This window comes from Vigna radiata, unplaced genomic scaffold (genome assembly GCF_000741045.1).
Source record: "Vigna radiata var. radiata cultivar VC1973A unplaced genomic scaffold, Vradiata_ver6 scaffold_165, whole genome shotgun sequence".
Lineage (NCBI taxonomy): Eukaryota > Viridiplantae > Streptophyta > Magnoliopsida > Fabales > Fabaceae > Vigna > Vigna radiata.
Window position 1 is genome coordinate 297,173 of NW_014542359.1, and position 6,341 is coordinate 303,513.

Sequence of the window (6,341 nt, forward strand, 5' to 3'; positions counted from 1 at the left end):
TGAAGTTGTTTCCTAGGAAGCTGAAATCAAAATGGTCAGGACCTTTTGTGGTGAAACAGGTATTCCAAAATGGAGCAGTGGAGTTAGAGCATTCAAATGATGCTAATCAACAGCGAAGCTGGACAGTGAATGGTCAGAGGCTCAAACATTACTTGGGAGGAGATGTGGAGCAATCTGCTTCAATTATGATGTTGGTGGATCCATGAGGTTTGGGTCAAGCTCGCGACATTAAACAAGCGCTACTAGGAGGCAACCTAGATTCTCCCTTTTACCTTTGCATTTAAATTCTTAGAATAGGTTGCATTTTATATTCAGTGTGTATGCTTGGCTTGAATACTTTTTCTGAAGATGTTTGACTGAATGATTTACATGATGAGCCTATTTGATGAGGATTTGATATGGATGAGAATTGAGTTACAATGCATGTTGATATTTTGTGAAACAAATGGGTGATGACTTATGATTGTGGTTATGATGCTAAGCACGATGTATGAATGAATATTGTGTGAGAAAGCATGTTGTGTGAGGTATTGAGCTCCAGAGTTTTCATTGTTGTATGCATTGTTCACAGGAAAGCATGAATGATATTGCCTTAATCTTGATAATTGATTGAATTGCATGTGAATGTCATATGATCAAGTCCATTTTTGAGAACCCTTTGATGGGTGTCGCGACCCATGCAAAATTTAATGTGCATAAAAGAATGCAATATAGACTAGGAAGTGACTCCTAGGTCGTCTCTCAAGGACCAAATGTGATTCGAGAATTAGGTCAGACACGTAGTGGGGGGTTGTGAAATTGGTTTTGTTTGTGAATGCAACTAACGAAATTAAAAATAAAAATTAAACACATTCGAACATCATAAAAAGCATTAAAGAGAGTAAAAATGCTAAACCCAAAACTAGACTAAACAAATATCTAAACATAGTTAAATTGAATTAAATACAAAACTAAATTAAAGAAATTAAAAACAACTCAACCTACATTTCAAACTAATTTAAAATAAAAAAAAATAAAAAGACATAAAGTTTATCTAAAACCTAAACTAATTTAAAATAAAAAAAATAAAAAAAAACATAAAGTTTATCTAAAACCTAAACTAATTTAAAATAAAAGAAAATAAAAAATAAATAAATAAATAAAGTTTATCTAAAACCTAAACTAATTTAAAATAAAATAAAATAAATAAATAAAAAATAAATAAATAAAAGACATCTTAAAGCTAATAAATGAGGGGCTATCACTAGAACAAGAAAGGACACGTTACTAAATGGATTGGATTTATGAAAAGTAATAATGCTCATTGAAAACCATGAATCATAACCTCACCTTCCAACCGGCAGCAACTTTGCTTACTGCTTCTCTCCAAGTCAAATGCAAATAAAGAAAGGGAAATGCATAGCTTGGCTTTTTCAATGTCGTGGCATCACTTGAATCATATATGCAATTTGAAAATGAAAACCGTGCAACAATCAATTTAATTGAACCGTGCAACTATTTGAAATTAAATCAACGTGCCACCTCAAAAGTTAAAGTAACAAAAGTAGCATTTAAACGACACCAACTAAATGCAAGGAAAAGGAATTGAATTAACATGTTCTTTCAAGAAGAATAAAAGCAGCGTGTTCTCATTGTGAAGACCAAATGATTGCAGCATAAATGAGCTTCCGTGATGATGATGAGCATTGAAGGGCACAATTAATTACTCAGCACAAATCAAATAAAAGTGAGTAGGCATTCAACGTTAAATGTAATACCCATCATGTAATATAAAAATAGTTTTTAGTTAAAGCGTAAAGACAACCTAAAAGAGCAAAAGTTTGGACCCTTTTTCATGGATGAAACCTCTGTATGAATGTCCAGCGTATGCTTCTCCCAACTCTCCATTCTCATTCATCCATAATCCCATAGAATAAACATGGTTCCCATTTGCTTAAAAAAAAAAAAAATTCTCTCCTCCAAAACGCTGCACCCACACTCTCGGGACCTCCAAATTGCCGAGAATACAAATAACGTTCCAACAGCAGTCCTCCTTGAGAGAATGACGGCTGGTAGCTTTTGTGATCCCTAGGACCATGTGTCCTCCAATTGGGGTGGGGTCCACCTTAAAAAAAAATAAAACCCTAGGGTGCCAAGTGTCCTACAATTTTGGGCCCTTATATTTTTGCCAACAATGGCCCATTGTATAAAAGTTTGTCTAACAAGTTTAAACAATTAAATTACAAGATAACTAAAATTTAAAATGTCTAATATGAGTGTCTTGACTTTATTTTGTCTCCTTTCCAATGCCCCAAATTGTGTTTCCAAAATTTTCCTGAAAATAATAATGCAAATAATTAGTTCAGAAAATTCAAATTAATTAAAATTAGAATTTCTGGTCAAATTAAGCATAATTAGGAAAAACGGGAAAATACCGGACAATTAAGCACAATTCCCTGATTAATTTTAGCACAATAAACTAAGTGAAATCAATAAAATATCGACTCATCGCCCTTCTCTAGCCAAATTTTCACCCAAAATGCTTGAAAATGTTATACCCTTTTTGAACCTTAGCCTTAACAGGATGTGAACCCTTGTCTTGAAATTTTGTACCTTGAGTTGGGATGAACTTAATTGTTTGTGATGAAAAGGTTTAAGTTTGGGGTTGCTTGGGGGAAATTGGAAGGCACTTTAAAAGCATTGAGCTAAAAAGTTGTGAAAGAAAAATACATGAGAAAAAGAAAAGAAAAGAAGAAAAGCATGAAGATGGGCTCAATGCAAAAGAAAAGGGAAACAATTGGGAATAAGTGAGATTGGTGAGGAAGAGAGTTGTACTTAAATGATGAATGTCACGGTAGCTCTCTTATCTCAAGGATTTTGCATTCTAGAAAAACCAATTTTTCTTGTTAGCCCAGTCTCATTACAAGCCTTGGAAAAGTCGTTTTGATGGCATTTGCATGTAAGGATTTTGGTAGTTTTAGATGAATGGAAATTTTGTTTCATGTGACTTGTGAATGATAGAGTGTTGGAGTGTTACCCTAAACACTTGAGTGATTGAGTGAAACACTTTCCTGGTGAGCATTGTTAAATTTCATGATTGCATCTTTGATTAGTGGATTGACCATTCATAATGTGTACCATTTGTTGAGTAACTTCTGAAATGAACTGAATTGGAAGCATGTGTGCATCTTGATTTGACTCCACTAAAAATATGAAGTTGAGTAGTTCTTGTCATGTACTTTAGGAATGTTGAACTATTGGATGAATAAGTAGAAAGCCAAGCTTTGCTTTGTTTGCTGTTTTGATTTGTTTGCTTGAGGATAAGCAAAGTTCTAAGTTTGGGGTTGTGATAACGGTTGAAAAACAATTATTTTCATATGTCAATTTTGACCAAATTACACCCTTTAAGACTTAGAACGAGCTTAGAATCAAGTACAACTCAATAAATGAGTCAGTCGAGAGTCAAATGCTGTTTTTAGCGATATTATGCTTGTTTTGCATTGTTTTGTAGTGATTTTGATTAAAGTGAAGATTGGGGTTGAAGATGGAGGTCTTAGACTCAAGATAGAGGAAGAAAATTGAAGAAAATAAGAGTCAAGAAACCACCTGGCGGAAAAATTCACCGCTGGGCGGTCCAAGGCGAGGATAAGACAATTTTTCGGTTGTGCACAACTATAAATAGCCCTGTTACGATTTCATTCTCATTCTTTTGACAGAAGAGGGCGGCCAGACCTAGTTTTCACTCTCTGGAGAGGATCTCTAGGATGCTTAGACTCCTTTTCATCTTATCTAGGGTTTGCTTTTCCATTCTTCTATTATTTTCATCTAAGTTCACCATGACAATGGTGAACTAAACCCTTTTGNTGGTGGGGGAAACAATGTAACCTTTTGAAACTCTCTTTTATTGAAACTCTTGTTTATTTATATGATTCTTCATATGCTTTGATTATAAATTGTTGGGTTCTCATCTGTGCTTAATGCTTTTATCGTTTAACTCATTCGATAACTGTTGTTTGTCTCTATTGATACGGGAACGTACAGTACTGTCATGAATTGGTATGAAATTCCTTGATTAAGCAATACCAACCTAGGGATAGGGGGTAGGACGATCAATTTTTTTTGCTTCTGTTCTTAATGCATTATTAATTCCTAAGGGAGGCTAGGGATAGCAAGCCGGTAATTAATAATAGGCTCTTCTCGCCGAGGGATCGTGTTAAAGGTAGGCCAAGAAAGTTTGCATAACAATTAGATAATCAAGCACATTAAACAAGAGAAGTAGATAAGAGGGAGCGAATAAGATGAAATTGTCGACCCCTAACAACTCCATTCATCCGTAGTCTTTTTCGTCAATTGAATCAAATACATTGCATGTTTATTTTCTGCCTTTGCATCCACAACAATTAACTCTTTCTCTACAAGTCTTACGATTTTAATTCACACGAACGATCCTTTCGAGTCTCTTGGGAAGAACGATATCGGGCTTTACCGATTATATTACTTGCACGATCTGGTACACTTGCCAGTGAGTCAACAACTGGCACAACAGCCTGAGCCTTTTCAGATGAGAAACATGTACATGTCTATGATGGAGGCGAGGATGGAGTCCCTTTACAAAGGGCAGGTGGCCACTGCCGAGATGATCATAGGACTTTATGACCAGCCACCAGTGCACAGGTGGACTATGGATGAGTTCCGTAGTGTGATGGCTTGGCCTCGAGGACAGACACATGGTAGTGGGTCCGAAGCTGCTTGAACTTCAGGAGGACGATGACCAAGAGGATGATGAAGATTTTGAGGATGCCCAGGAGGAGAAGGATGATGAATCAGATGAGGATCTGCGCTGATGACATTTACTGATGGATGCCAGAATTGGACAGGGGTTTTTCTGTTTCTTTTTCTTTGTACTTTGAATTAGTAGTATAGGTTGAATTTATGTTTGAGTTTATGTTTGGCTTGTACACTTATTAGGATAATGGTTCCAATTTATTGCATGATGAGTTGTTTGCTATTGATGATTGATTGTGGATGATGATTGAGAATGTGTGAATGTTGATATCCAGGTTGGTGGTTCACTAGTTATGTGAACAGATGAGTAAGTGATTCATGAGTGTGATTTTGATGCTAAGCAGGATTAATATGGGAAGTGAGAAAGCTTGATTATTTGAGGTATTGAGCTTCAGAGTTTTATTGTTGTGTGCACTGTTTACAGAGAATCATGAATGGTATTGACATAATCTTGATAATTGATTGAATTGCATGTGTATGTCATATGATCAAGGCCATGCTTGGAAAGCCCTTACTTAGCCAAATTTTCACCCAAAGGATTTTAAATGATAAACCCTTTTTGAACCTTGACCTTAAATAGTATGAAAACCCTTGTTTGAATTGATTTACCTTGAGTTAGGGTTAGGAATAATTATATGTGTTGAAAATGTTCAAGTTTGGGGTTGAATGGGGAAAGTGAAAGGCAAAAGAAAAAGCAAGAGCATTGAGTTCAAAAGAATGAAAAAGAAAAATGCATGTGAAAGGAAAAGAAAAGAAGAAAAGAGAAAAAGCATGTGAAGAAGAACTCAATGTAAAATGAAAAAGGGAAAAGTTGGGAATAAGTGAGATTGGTTAAAAAGAGAGTGTGCTTGAACTTTGAGTGATGATTTAAATTCTCTTAACTCAAGGATTTTGTATTCCAGAAAAACCAATTTTCTTGATAGCTCAGCCACAATACAAGCCTTGGAACAAGTCCTTGTGATGACATGCATGTGAATATTTTGATTGTTTTAGATGAATGACAATATTGTTTTATGTGACATGTGAACAGTAGAGAGTAGAGTGACCTCCTTAAACACTTGAGTGATTGAGTGAAACACTTGTTTGGTGAGAATTATTAAATCCATGTTTACATCTATGTTTAGTTGATTGATCATTCATGAATGAAACATCTGTTGGAAAAGGATTGATTATGGAACTAATTTGGATTGAATGCATGCATGCATCTTTGTAAGATTCCACTGAAATCTGAATTGTATAATAACTTGTCATGAGAAAAAGGAGTTTTGAAAAGTATGAATTATTTGATCAAAAAGTGGAAAGCCAAGTTTTTTCTTGTTTGCTTGAGGACAAGCAAAGTTCTAAGTTTGGGGTTGTGATAACGGTCTTAAAACCGTTATTTTCATACTTAAATTTGATAGTAAAACACACCCTTTATGGCTCAGTTGAGTCTTGTGAGAGTCAAAAGTTGGTTTTAGAGATATTATGCTTGTTTTGCATTGTTTTGCAGGGTTTTTAGATGAATTAAAGATGGAAGTGAAGTAAGGTGGACTTAGACCCATGAAAGAAGGAGAAAAATGATGAAAAGAAGGGTCAAG